General features: G+C 42.8%; 1 pseudogene; it reads right to left on the reverse strand.

The window, feature by feature from the left end:
• Positions 1–8,944: 8,944 nt before the first annotated feature.
• Positions 8,945–9,951, reverse strand: LOC133929643 (cytosolic sulfotransferase 15-like; annotated as a pseudogene).
• Between the last annotated feature and the right edge of the window lie 4,395 nt (positions 9,952–14,346).

Genomic DNA, 14,346 nt, shown 5'->3' on the forward strand with positions numbered 1-14,346 from the left:
ATTGTAAAAAAAACTTGTGCATATATGGAATATGAGTGTGCTTTGTGGGTAAAGAAACGGCATGAAAGAAGGGAAGTTATATTTTCATTTAATTTGCCGTTTACCGCTCTCTACTCCTCTTCCTATCCTAAATTTTAGCAAAAATAACCTTAAAAAGACCTCTTCAACCAATTCTCTACCTGACTCTCTAATTTTAGAGCTCCCTATTTACCCTTTCTTACTCTCTACATCTAGCAAATAGAAGAGACTCTATCCGCTTGTTGCTGCTCTTGCGCGGGTAAGGAGATGAGAGTGGAAAAGAGAGGAAGTGAGGGCTAACAGGTGAACGTGTATTGTAAGAGTAGTTACCATATAAATACATACGTTATAAAAGCAGTTAACTCACAAACACACCTGTTATAAAAACAAATACCATACAAGCGCACGCGTTGTAAGAGCAATTACCACATAAGCACACATGTTGTAAGAATTTGTAAGAGCAGTTAGCACAAGCACACACGTTGTAAGAGCAGTTGCTACACAAGTACACGTGTTGTAAGAACAGTTGTTATATAAGCACACACGTTGAAAGAATTTATAAAAACAGTTATTATATAAGCATATGCGTTGTAAGAGTAGTTGGAAATATAGCCGTAAAAAATGACACCGTTTAAATATGAAACGGTTATATGTTAGTTACAAGATATTAATAAAATAGATGTAAGTGAATTATAGAAAGACAAATTTAGAAAACTGATTGGAGCACGCTAAAAATTAAGAAAGAAAATCTAGATAAAAAATTATCTATTTATGAGAATAGAAAATCCGAAATAAGAAATAAATTGAAGTTGCTCTTAACTATCTATCACGCTATGTGAACACTTAATAGCATAAAAACAACAGAAAGAGTGAATAGAGACACTTCAGGGATGTGACACTTTCTCACTAATAACAATAGCCCCGATACATCACAAGCTCACATTCGTATTTGACCTGCAATAATACGAGCTTAGGGTACACCGACGGCAATATTCAGACAGTGAGCCAAATGAAAGCACTGGAGTAGCACCCAAGGGCTATTTCGTGATTATCTAACCGTATTCAGACAGTGAGCCAAATGAAAGCACTGGAGTAGCACCCAAGGGCTATTTCGTGATTATCTAACCGATAGGGGTGCCACGCGCAAAAGGTAGGCCACCGTTTTCTCCTCGTCGTTTAGAAAACGAACCGTACTTCCTCTCCTCGCGTAGTCCGACTGTCCGAGGCAGGCCTACCGAGCGCAGCACCGCACCGGAGCCATCTGTACGAGCGACACGCAGCCGTCCGATGCAGATCCGACGGGCACCACTGCGTCCTACGCTAACCTTTCGTGCGGGGCCCCCCTCGTGTGCGAAGGAAAGGAATCGGCGGCGCGGGGCGGGGCGCGTCCGCACCAAGGGAAGAAAAAGGTATCTGCTTTATGACCAGGCCTCTGGGCCCGGACCAGTGGGTCCCGTACGTCAGTGAAGGCTAGTCGTCAGGCGTGGGTGCCCCCCGCAGGGTTGACCGCGGTGGGACGAGGCGGTCAGCGGTGTGACGTGCGATTACGTACGCGAGAGACCCATGGCCTCATGCTCATGCATAATGCATTTTCAGCATGATATGGACTTGGGATATTTGGTGCAAAAGTGACCCGAGCTCATTTGAAACGCAAGAACTCGATATAAAATTATTGGAAAAAAATTGCTAAGATAAAGTTCAATTTCTACATATGATATATGATGATATAGCGCCACTCTAAATTGATCGACCCATCCGATTCTAAGGTTGTAGAGTTATAATTTGGTAGAACTTTGATATTACTACGATTCAGTTAAACTTTTTGTAGGATCATACTTTTTTTCACTCATATGTATATGCCCTTTCAATTGCAAATTCATGCCCACTATAAACTTTCATAAATATCATATTGTTTCATTGTGCTACAATTTTATAAATAAAAAGTTACAAAATTATAATTTTAGAAATGCATTGGCATTGAAATACATGGTAGATTTTAAAAAGACGACTCTTTTGCATAATCAAATTGGATCTTTGGGATTCTACAATTTGTGATCCTACAGGAAACCTCCTTCAATCCGATATCAATTCTAACAACCTTACATGCGGGGATAAGAAAAAAGGTTCATATATTTCAAACCGGAGCCTAAACCCAACCACCCTTTCTGCAATGTGTTAATTTTCAAGGGCTTGAAATCACCTAGTACTTCCAACTACATATGGTTGAGGTGGATGATGTCCGACTGAAAAATAAGTTGGTTTCAATAAGTCGTGGAGTTTGATCACAGGCACCAACACTTCTTTACTACTTAAAAAATACATAATGATTTTCGCACATTCCTATATCCTACCTTCACGTCCTGCCCTTGCTCCTGGTCCACGCCTGTGTTTCCACCCGCCCTCCTCCACCAAACTACTCTCCTCAAATCACGTCCCGGTTTTCTTGCCAATCAAGACCTCCAAACTCCACCATCGCTCTGTTCCTTCCAAACTCAAAAGCCTTGGCAATCTCCGTGGCACAAGGAAAACCCTAGCCGCCGCCATGACCTTCCTTCCCTCTACCGCTACCATCTCCCTCTGTGTGCCCCTCCACCAAGGCTCCTCCTCCCGGTGCCGCTCTGCCCTCCCCACTACCATCAATTCCATAGCCAACTCCAACTCCACGTCTCCGCACCCCATCCTTTCCTCCCTCCGCCTCACTGCCTTCGCCGTCGTCCTCCTCGTGGCCACCACCCCAGCAATCGCTTGCACCCCGTCCCTACCACCGCCCACGCCCCTACCGATCGCACTAACGGCCACGGTCTCCCCCAACAACCCCATCCCCCGTTGATGACTCCCATCCCTTTGAAAAACTCATTGTCGAGACTGTCGCACTCGTCCGCTTTATGACCTGGCCTCTGGGTCCGGACCAGTGGGTCCCATATGTCAGAGAAGGCTAATCATCAGGCGTGGGTGCGAGGCGGTTAGCAGTGTGACGTGCAATTACATACGCGAGAGACCCATGGCCTCATGCTCATGCATAATGCATTTTCAGCATGATATGGACTTGGGATATTTGGTGCAAAAGTGACCCGAGCTCATTTGAAACGCAAGAACTCGATATAAAATTATTGGAAAAAATCGCTAAGATAAGGTTCAATTCCTACATATGATATATGATGATATATCGCCACTCTAAATTGATCGACCAATCCGATTCTAAGGTTAGAGTTGTAATTTGTTATTGATATTACTACCATTCAGTTAAACTTTTTGTAGGACCTTTTTTTTTTTACTCATCTGTATATGCCCTTTCAATGCAAATTCATGCCCATTATAAACTTTCATAATTATCATATTGTTTCATTGTGCTACAATTTTATAAATAAAAAGTTACAAAATTACTATAATTTTATAAATGCATTGGTATTAAAATACATGGTAGATTTTAAAAAGACAACTCTTTTGCATAATCAAATTGGATCTTTGCGATCCTACAATTTATTATCCTACCAGGAAACCTCCTCCAATCCGGTATGGATTCTAACAACCTTACACATGGGGATAAGAAAAGGTTCATATATTCCAAATGGGAGCCTAAATCCCCACAACCCTTCTGCAATTTGTTAATTTTTAAGGGCTTGAGATCACCTTATTACTTCCAACTACATATGGGTTGAGGTGGATGATGTCGACTGAAAAATAAGTTGGTTTCAATAAGTCGCGGAGCTCGATCACAGGGGCCAACACTTCTCTACTACTTAAAAAATATATAGTGGTTCTCGTACCTTCCTGTATCCTACCTCCATGTCCTGCCCTCCCCCACGTTTTGCACTCACTTCTAACCCACGCATACGCTTTCACCTGCCAACCTCCACAAAATTACTCTCCCCAAATCACGTCCCGGTTTCTTTGCCGATCAAGACCTCCAAACTTCTCCATCACTCTGTTCCTTCCAAACTCAAAATCCTTGGCAATCTCAATGCCACAATGAAAACCTTAGTCACTGCCATGGCCTTCCTTCCCTATACTGCTACCATTTCACTCTGTGCTCCCCTCCCCCTAGCCTCCTCCTCCCGGCGCCCCTCTGCCCTCCCCATTGTCATCAATTCCACAGCCAACTTCAACTCCACATCTCCGCACCCCATCCTTTCCTCCCTCCGCCTCGTGGCCTCCGTCGTTGTCCTCCTCGCAGCCACCACCCCGGCAATTGCTTGCACCACGTCCCTGCCCCCGTCCACGCCCCCATCAACCGCACTAACGGCCATGGTCTCCCCGACGACCTCATCCTCGATGACAATTCCCACCCAATTGAGAAGCTCATTGTCGAGACCGCTACGCTCGTCTGCTTCGACAACAGGGACCTCGCGCGCGCGTCTCTTATCCGCCACCTTCGGGGGCGACGAGATCTACGCATGCCTCCTCGCACCGCATGCGCTATTCGTGGACGACAAGGTAGAGGAGGCGATCGCCGCCTTCGAGGAGCTCGCGCAAGAGGACCCCGACGACTACCATCCCCTGTTATATCAGGGCATGTTGTACTTCACTCTGGGCAAGATGGAGGAATCGGTTTCAGTGCTTGTGCGCTGCCACGAGGTTGTCGGCGACAAATTCGATCCTAATTTCACAACGATTTCCTTGCGAGCCGATGCGGCGATGACGGACGCGAAATCGGTGCAAAGAAGATGGAGGTAGAGGCGCGTGAGCCAATGAAGGTGTGAGTGGACTCTGTGAAGGTGATATGCTCTAGAGGTAATCATAAAGATGATTGTATCACACGTCTATGTTAATGTACTTCTGAATAATGTGTTACTCCAATAATGATTATCGTTTACATTGATTGACAAGTATGTGACTTGTTCATGAAACTCTTTGTTTATATCATGATGTTATTCTTAGTCGATCGCTAATCGCATATCATTGTGATGATACACAAGACCATCACTTGATTGATGATTACGTTTTACGGATCATAGGTATAGACATACAAGGTTAATAATGTGGACATTTATGTTAGAGAATATTATATTAGATAGATCTACCTTGAGATACTGCTGGGATTATTATTTATAATATGCCATCAGTTGTTATCTCGAATGGTGTACCTGTAGTATCCTTAGACCTGAGATCGTCATTGATTCCCATAATGTGTAGTGGCATACTTTGAGGCTGTCAAACGCTATTTCATAACTGAGTAGTCATAAAGGTAGTTTTCGGGTTTGTCATGAAACATGTCGTGGGGTATGAGCGATCAAGATGAAATTTGCCTCTCTTCGATAATATGAGAGATATCTCTGAGCCCCTCGAAGTAGTTAGATTGAGAAAATACATGGCCATGCTAATATGATTAAAGAGTTAATCATGATGAATTCACTACTTGATCGAGTGAATAATCGAGCTATCACAAGGGTGGAACGTATCTCACCTTGAGCTTGACTGGTATCGTGAGGCGAAGGGATTGATGTATGTGTAAATCAAGTTTCAACCGATATGATCTTTTATATATACTCGGGAGTCAACATATCCTACTAGAGACCGCTATTAATTTCAGTTTGGAAAGGGTTTTCGATTCGTAGTCGTTTGTACATGAACGTAACGGGTCACACGCTTAATGGGTTGGAACAAATTATGCGAATTGAATTCGTATATGAGTTTTTATTGGATTGTAATCCATGAGAAGTTAGAGTCGTAAAGGTCTTCTAACGTGGGAGCCCATTGACAAGCTCTATATAAGGAGATACGTGGGTAGGACATGCTAAGTTTGAGCCACTCTGAAACCTTATTCGCAGCCTTCCACACGATCTTCCAAAATTCTAGCCACGCGTGTGGTACTAGCACATCGGTGCTCGGTGTTTTCTGCCCAGTATGTGTTGATACCATAGAGACGCTACTGCTATTTGTGGCACTGATCTTCTCGGCGAGTTGAACACGATGTGCTCGGAGTTGGTCGAGGAGCACGACCACTTGCTCGGAGTTGGTCGAGGAGCACGACTACTTGCTCGGAGTTGGTTAAGGAGCGTGACCACCTGCGCGGGGCTGATCGCGGATCTGATCAAGAAACTGCTCGAGGAGTTTGACGCGCACGATGTTGGATCGGTCTACTTCAACTCTTCTTTCGCTGCACTGCGCGTCGAACGGTAACGATCTATGATCTCATAGTAGTATGATTTTCTGAGTGAATACAGTAGAAATTTTTTATTTAAACTATGTAGGAACGAGAACAGCGACTAGAGGGGGAGTGAATAGGCGCCTCAACAAATTTCTTTCAAAATAGATGACATTTTCCTATTTCTCACCCAACGCACCTCAAAATGCTCAAGCAGAAACAAAAGAATTAGAGAGACAAAGCAATAAAACTAGTTCCATGGTAACATGACTCCACAAATGAAATATGAACTATAGGTTCCATTCAAGACCATTCCATGTGTCTTTGTGCGCAAAAACTCGCAACTTCCAAAGAAATTAGAGAAGATGGACACCGAAAAAGGTTATCCTCCAAGATGATAGTCTAGTAGCAAGGAGACTCAAGACCCGCTCAAATACATGAGTATGTGAGTGTTTAAGCCACTAGCATAAAGAAAAATAACCCTGCAAAGGTGAAAAACTGCAGCTCAAAGAAAAGATCTCCGGGCAAGAAACCTCTCCAAGTTGATGATCTAGAGGCAAGGGTACTCAAGACCCATAAGCATATACTCGTATATGAGTTTTTATGTCTCTAGCAACAAGAAGAATGATCTCACAAGGTGTTAAAATTTTAGTCCAAAAACCAAAATGAAAATCAAAACCGAAAACATAAAAACTTGCAAATTTGCAAGGGAATAAATAGAGGGAAACTAGAAAGAAGGGAATTCAAGCATATGCAAAAATATAAACTTAATTATTAAAAAAAATCAGCCCTATTTTAGGCGGATTATAAAGATTTATATCTCAAAACTCTCACCTATTACATAGGCTAAGCACTCATCCTTCTCTCCAATAAAACATTAGCTCTAAGGCTCTCAAATGGGTGGCACAATGCGGCTTAAGTGACTGGTTCAAAGCTTTGTGTAGCCCTACCCCTCTATTTATAGGCATAGGAAACTTGGCCATTAAATTTCCTAGCTTTTCATCAAAATATCTTTTTCTTGTAGTGCACTCATACCTACCACCGAAGGTATTTTGGTCAATTTTCTTCTCTATTCATCGGACTGCCGCGATACCTTCATGACTTAGCTTCGCCTCGACGTAGGTTTCACGATGGTGCCACATACTCCTCCAGTCCTCCCACGATTTTGAGGTCAAATCACGAAATCGCCTGCACTCTTCTCAAAGCGTGACTCACCGTTTTGCTTACACCTTAAGCAAGCACTTCGATGTCGACGCGTGTACTCCGTCATGCGATCTTGACTGCCGGTAAGTCTCTCCCGCTCCCGATCTCTCAGGCCGCCTTGTCACTTGCACTGGCATTCCCTTCTTTTGACTTTGTCAACACGTCGTCTCCATCCGCCTTCAATACTTTGCTTGATCTCCACGTGTTCAGCTAGGATCACCCTTGACTCCGCCCGGCCTCCTTAATCGTCTGGCACTAAGCACTCCGCTTAGCCCCGATCATCCCACTATCGACCGTCAAATTGCATCCATCACCTGCACACCATGAGACAAGCAAATACATATCTCCAACTCTAATTCCAATTAATCCATAATCATTATACTCAAATGAAATCTAAAATCAATTCAAATCACATCAAAACTCATACAAAACCGAAGATCATCAAACTAAATAAATAACAATATCAATCAATCATCATAAGAAAACTAAGACATATTTCAACTTGATTTCTCAAACTAGCGTAGCCTGTCTGTTACCCTAAGCTCTGGAGTGGACATGTGATCCTAAATAAGGTAGGATTTCGATCTCTTCTTATGAATGGTAACTACAGATTGGAGCGCATCCTCCGATGATACGAATAGAGAAAAAAAATCGAAACAACGTTCCCTACCTTGCAATTCTGATTCGTATGATGCGTGTATTAGACGTGCATTTTACATGGCATCGTAATAAATTGAAACGATCATGAGAAGGTGATCGCTTCCAATCTTGATGATGAGCACTTCAATTTGAGTGATAATCTCATTCCTATTTCCTAAAGCCCTAGATTTGGTCCTTGTATGGCTCAATTCCTCGCCCTAGCCGGTGGTTATTCCAGTGTCACGATGAAAGTGATATAAACTTACCAATCAAGCAATATACTATTCAATGCTTATGTAATTATGTTTGCCTCCTGGTGCCTTGCCTAATCTAAAACCCATGATCAACCTACAAGTAGTTAAGTTGTCCTGCATTCGGCTGCAAACTCCGAACAAGCTCTTCATTTTACCATCAGAAACTTCAACAAGCGGTGGTACTGGATCGCTACTTCCTTGAAAACTACTATTTTTTCGTCGGACAAAAAGGAACAGAGAACTAAGGAGACTCTGGCATTTACTAATATTGGCTCCGGTTGGGCACTGACAAGAATCATTTGTGATTTAAGCCTTTACTAACTATTTCTCTGTCTAAGTTACTTGTTCAGGTATCGGGTTCCGTACTCAACGGAGCATGTATCATCGAGCTGCGCTCTTTGCAGCCCTGTGTAGACTTGAGCAAAGCTCATACTACGCTAGAGCTCGGCCTAGGTCCCTACGTCCCCGCAAATTATGGCTTAATCCCAGCTCATTTTGCTGAAATATGTCTATATAACTCAGTGAATTATATTTGAAAGTATTTTGAGACAAATTTGCACATACTATTTCACTTGTTTTCAGTCACTTGTTTAGGGTCACATATTATTTTTATTGCTGACAAAGTGCATCACATGTTACAAACTTAAAATGCCGTGGAACTTTTATTCTGCCTCAGGCCAAGAAAGTCCCAAACCTGGGAAATCGTAGGCACGTCTACGTCTACGCATGTCTTGGGCTAAGACAAACCAGAGCCAAGTCCATGCATGCATACAAACTGGAGCACGAAACAAAGAGAAGCACAAAATTAACTGTTGCTAGACACCGAAACAGAACACAGCTGACGACCTGCACAATAGGTGATCCGCCAGACAGAGCCCAGGTCGTCGCAGCTTCTCCCCCACGACGCCATCGAGACTCCCCGCCATTTCTGCTGTCATGTCGCCTTCTAGTCCTCGACCTCCCCCTTCCGAAAGAAGGCTGAGCTCTTGAATGACCACATCCGTTCCATGCTGCACAGCGCCACACACCGCCTCCTCGTCGGTGAGCGGGCAGCCGAGGAACTCCGCCAGCCGCCTCACGCTCCCCACGGCGTCCTCCTCCCGGTGCTCGTACCGGAGGAACATCACCTCCTCCGGCCTCGCCACGCTCTCCTTCCAATACTCGGCCATGCATGTGGTCCCCCACCGACTGGAACGGTGACACACCATCGCAGAACAGGCCGAACGCCTCGGCGAACGGCGTCACGGCGGACACCGCCGGTTTGATCGTTGAGGTAGTGACGGAGCGAGACGAATGCGTCCTTGGGATCTCGACACAGGTAGACGATGCGGCACCCGACTCCTGCACGGACGCCGGCAAGGCCGACAACGGCGTGTGCATGGCCAAGACGTGCGGAGACGGCATCTCTTCGAGGAGCGGGCCGGCCGGGGCCGAGCCGTGGTTCTCGTAGAGGGAGTGCAGGAACGGGACCAGCTCGTGGGGGTTGGAGACGAGGAGTGGATGCTGCGCGTCGGTCGGTCCGTGGCGGCCGCGGTGCATGACGCAGAAAGCGAGCGCCTTGAGCCACGTCGTGCTGAACTTGGGCATGGTGGCGAGGATGATGTCGGTTAGTCGGGCGACGAACGTGTCCCGCATGGCCAGCGTCGGCGCCATCAGGTGCCCCGGGTACCAAAAGCCGTCGTACTTCTGGTACGGGAAGCTCCCTTGGCCCTGCTGGGAGGCCGCCAGCTCCTCATACTTGGCAAAGGCATTCGGGCATCAGTTCTAGCCGACGACCATCTCGTCGTGGCTTGTTTCTGACTTGCTTAGAGAACAATGGATGCTGCTCTAACTTGACATATATACACTCATGCAAACTTATTGTCGATAATTGGTGAAGTCCACTATACAAATACTTATTTAAAACATGTATATCTGGTCGTCTGTCGCATGCGCCCATCGACCTGTACACGCCTCGAAAGTGACCTCGACACTTATCGCCGGCCTACACATGTAGCGACCCGCCCCATCCGTCTCGCTGGTCCCCAACGGCCTGCACCATGTTGGCTCCACGCTTCCTGCAGTGATGCACCTCGCCGGTCTCCGTCCATCCGCGACACTTCGACGCGCCCTACTGCCTCGACGCAATCTGGAGTGAACCCCTGCCTCCTCATCCTCGCCTCTGTAGCCCCTATCCGCCATCACCCCATCGTCAGACATTGTCGAGTTCCCCTGACACGTCTACCATCGCGTCCTCAAGGACAATCCCAGTGTCTCTTCGACGATGATGATTAATTTTAGAGAAATCATTATGTGTAATTTTCAGCTCCTATTACGTATAAGAAAAATGTGGCAACCGTGGTAAGCAATCATCTTCTGAATTCAGGGGGGAAAAGGACGTACACCATTCAAATGGGCCTCGGGCCACGTTGGACCCTACCTGAGCCGGTTCCGAGCACGTGAAAAATAGTCACATGTATAATTTTTGTCGGTCGAATAAGAAAAAGAAAGCATAGGAAACTCAACAATTCTTTTGATCCGAACAGATCCTGTGCACCAAGATACCTTGGGCAGGAATCAAGATCTATGTGTACCGACATGCATGCTCGAATCTCGGTCGTGCACTCATGTTGGTTTCAGAGTTTTGGTGTTTTTTTAAGCAGTAATTTTTAAAAAAACTTTAACTAACAATAAAGTTTAAAATATTGGTTTAAGAGTTTTGGTTTTTTTTAAGCGTTAGTAACTACTTACTCCCTCTGATCATAAATACATATTGTTTTGGAGAATATTTAGTAAAATTTTAAAAACTTTAACTAACAATAAATTTTAAAATATTTAGTTTGAAAACCTTAAAATTATATGTGTAAATTTATCTTGAAAAATAATTTCATAATATCACAAATTCAAAAGATTTTATAAATATATTTTAATAGAAAATAATGTGAAAGCTATGTATTACAGATTGTGACATATCCAAAATGATATGTATTTATAATCAGATGGAGTACTAAGGGGTTATTTGGTTCTTGCCCCAATAAGCCAAGTCAAAATTTGGCCGCACCCCAAAAATTTGGCTTCCGTTTGGATAAGGGCAAAATTTGGTTGCGTTTCGAAAAATTTAACTAGTCAATTTTTTTCCTATAACAGAGCTACATAAAATTTTAACGTCTAAAATAGCCGTCCTAATTTTTGGCCCCTAAAATTTTTAGTCGACATCAAACCAAATACTGCTCATATGACTAAAGCTTAGCATGATTTCAATTTTAACATAACTAGATTTTAACTTGGTTTCATAGTGCGAGAACCAAACATCTCTAAGACTACCCCCAACTATAATCCTTTCATTTCGTTCTCTTCCCGATTCCTTTTCCTGTTTATATTCCCTTTATTTCCTCTCATCTTTAACAGGTTCTCTTCGAGGGGAATCGCGAAGAGAAATGAGAGAGAATTTCGTCCTGAATAAAATGACTCTAAAAATCTCATTATGAAGAGAAACCATTGAAACACTGAAGGAAACGAGAATAACTTCAACAAAAATCTCTCCCGCGAAGAGAAGCGAGTTCGGTCTTAAGTGCATACTGCAGTGAAAAGATCACTGTTGTTTGCTCCTCTTGACTCTGTAGGAATTGCATGCATGCTCTTTGACTGAATGGACACTACGGTTCCAGCAACAGCAGTTGCTGCGGGTATCGACACTGCAGCCCTGAAATCGTGCCGACACCTGACAGGCGTCCTGTTAGAATGCATGCATGCATGCTGACACTCTCCTTTTGCTAGTGTAAGGATCCTTTTGGTCGAGCCTAGATGTTAATTGTTTTTTAAAAAGTTACAAAATTGCTTTTTAAGAAAATAAAATAAAAAGTTAGAAATTAGTTGAGATGATTTTTTTTTGATTTTGATGTGCTAAGAAGTTAAAAATTTATTAAAAATCCAATAGTAAAAAGTTATCAGCCTGAAACAAAAACTAAAAAACCAAAAACCAAAAATCTTATCCCAACGGAATATGACGGCCTTCTTCGCGCACAGTTCACGAGTCATGATAAAAAGAGAAGTAGCCAACGGGAGTTGGGAAAGCCACAGAGTCGCCGGCCGCGGAGGATGAGCAGTCCCTCGACCCGCAAAGCTTTCGGTTGGAGCGTTGGCCAGCGCGGGGGCGCGGCCCACGGGATCCTTTGCGGCGGGGTTATAGCGTTCACGCCACCGATCGAGGAGAGGTTTGGTGTGAGGTAGCTGTCCGTGTGTGGAGGCAGCAGCAGGACGATCCTGCCCAACTGCCATGTTCTGCGCTGTCAGAGGAGGGAATGTGCACGTCGACGTGCGAACAGTTTGGTCCATCGGCTGCTAGTGGTTATCACCTATCATCAACCTCTGGTCGTGATAAGCTATAGACACTGGAAACTAGAGATGTAAACGGCTCAAAAATGGTTGGATCAACACTGTAATTAGGATACAACATGGATAATGTAATGCTAATCAAACAAGAATGTAATATGCAGATATTTCTCATGACATAAAATTCAGTTAATAAGACTCTAACCATAGAAATTATGGTATAGAAAAGATATGTTACGCTAGAAAAAGACGGTAGGAAGTCATAAGTAGCCGTTTCCATTTTTTATCGTGGTATGGAAAATAAATATGACCTCATTTTCAATGCGACAGTAAAAATATTAGATCAAACACACTATTTTGTTTTTAATTCAAATAAGGATCAACCGAAAATAATCCAAACAATTTTCATTCTACTAGAAACCATTCTTAGTCCATGAGCATTTGTTGTGTAGTTGCTATTGAGAAATTTGAAAATTGTTGGATCAATCCCATAGATGTATCTGGCTGCGGCGTTTTCTTTGAGAGATCTGACTTCCAAATCACCAATAGGCCAATGCCTAAGTAAAAAGATTACACAACCTACTCAATGTTCACAATGGAGACTTGATTATCGCCATGGCCAAGCTAATTAACACAATACATCGTGATAATAGCTTACATGAGTTTATACTATCCTAGAAAATGTAAATGATCTTTTCTTTAGGAGATAAATTTTTTATTTGCATTGCAAACATCCCTAATCCAAGATTTTCCATGGTAAAATGACTTATCCGGTATATGCCAACGGGTCTACAAATATTACCCTTATTCGCCATCGCTGTGACCTCGGTTAACCTTTTCCTTCAAATTTCTATGAAAATAGCCATTATACCTTTATATTCTTTCTCCCTCGTCCCCTCTCCTATCTGTCCTGTTACTTGCGAGCAGACATTAGAGCAGGGGCAAGCTTGGTGATGGGGAGCTGCCCGAAAATAATCCATGGCGCCATAAAAATAATCCAACTTAAATCCTAGGTCCCCCACAGGATAACCACACCCTATGAATAACCAAAATAAGTTTACAATCTTTGTACTTTTTTACTAGTGCCCTAAAAAGTGTTGAAAAAATAAGATTTTTTTATTCAACATCGAAGTACAGTATGATGAGAAAATCGATCGAATTTCTCACTTTATGATCTAATCACCAAGATCACCAACCAGATTTCTCTAGCAATTTGAACTAAACTACAAGGCTAGGACTATATCCCCTCCGTCCAAATATATTCTTACAGGAAAATAACTACCCTCTCTTTTGGTGAATGTATCACATTTTTTTATATTGACACGGTTTTCAATATGCAGTTTGTCTGCTATATTTTATATGAAAATGATAGTAAAAATTGTAAAATTATTTTGCTATGAATTTTTTTCATAAAAATCCTAATGATACAAATTCCATATAGACAACCAAAATAGTAGTTTTGAAGTTAGCGATCAAAGTTAGAATGGTTTGACTGCATGTTTTTTTTATGAAATCATACATTTACGAAGAGAGGTAGTAGAATGTTACTTCCTCCTATCCGATAAGTGTTGTTTTGAATATTGATACGATCTCTAAAACACAACTTTAATTACTATTTTTTCTATATAATATATTGATAAAACAAGGCAAAAAGATATTATTAAGAAAGTACTTTTCGATACAAATCTATCTATACTATTTTTAAATATCTAAATTCAATACATAAAAATAATTTGTAGCTAAAGTTTACAGGCAACTTAAACAATACTCATTTTGACCGGAAAGAGTACATGGAAAAAAAAATGTCGTCCCACTAAATCGGATACCAAAACTTAA

The sequence above is a fragment of the Phragmites australis genome, chromosome 9 (genome assembly GCF_958298935.1).
Source record: "Phragmites australis chromosome 9, lpPhrAust1.1, whole genome shotgun sequence".
NCBI lineage: Eukaryota > Viridiplantae > Streptophyta > Magnoliopsida > Poales > Poaceae > Phragmites > Phragmites australis.